This window comes from Sinocyclocheilus grahami, unplaced genomic scaffold (assembly GCF_001515645.1).
Source record: "Sinocyclocheilus grahami isolate Dianchi unplaced genomic scaffold, SAMN03320097.WGS_v1.1 scaffold529.1, whole genome shotgun sequence".
In the NCBI taxonomy this organism is placed as follows: domain Eukaryota; kingdom Metazoa; phylum Chordata; class Actinopteri; order Cypriniformes; family Cyprinidae; genus Sinocyclocheilus; species Sinocyclocheilus grahami.
The window spans coordinates 661,669-662,506 of NW_015505708.1; the positions used below are offsets into that span (position 1 = coordinate 661,669).

Here is an 838-nt window from a genome sequence, read left to right on the forward strand (position 1 = left end):
ATCTTTGAACATCTTGTAAATAATTGTATTAACTGTATTATTGTAATTAAACACATTTTTAGCTTTCCTAAAGAGGGATATATGATTTTAGAAATCCTCACAAATTTATTTCTGTGCTGAAAGTGCTGCTGTAAAATTTATGTGTTTACTGTCATTGGAAGGAGAATGCAATTATGCCACTTTTCTTAAAACCTCGTAGAGGTGCGTTTGATTGCAGTGCAGTGGTCTAGGTAGTTTAGTTGTCGGTTTTGTTGACTGTGTAGTGGTCGAGTCGTATGTTTACTGTCCTCGGTCATGTCAGTATACAGACCCCTGGTGTGTTTGCTCAGGCATGGGACAGCAGCGCTGGTCTGCAGGACAGTCACCACCTGGTCACCTGTAGGAGCTGCTTTCAATGCCAAAGCCCAGAGGAGACTAGACCTCCTCCAACCAAATTTGGAACGTACCTGTCTGGATCTGTCTCATTTTAATTTGCTGATTGTCTTTTAAAAGAGTAAATACAAACCATATGTCAGGGGTTGTTTGGTGTCCCAGAGTTCAGCTCTGTGGAGGGCTTTGAGGTGGTCCCAGGACAGAGCCCTGCAGGAGACAGAGCAGCTGGTGGAGAAAGCCTGTCACTGCCCTCCAGGAGTCCAGACTGCGGAGAGATTTGACAAACTCTCAGACAGACATGGTAAACATGTTAAACATGGTTGATATAAATAAATAATAGGGTATGAAAAACGAGGGCTTCAGAAGCTTGCTCTCCTCGTTTGAAATTCAAAGCTGTGACAATTAAGGATATTGAAGGCTATGTGGTGTGTGTGTGTGTGTGTGTGTGTATATATATATATATATA

At 42.0% G+C, this 838-nt stretch overlaps 1 pseudogene; it reads left to right on the forward strand.

Moving 5' to 3' along the window:
* Positions 1 to 294: 294 nt before the first annotated feature.
* Positions 295 to 838, forward strand: part of LOC107555272 (mitochondrial intermediate peptidase-like) — a 22,240-nt pseudogene continuing 21,696 nt past the window's right edge.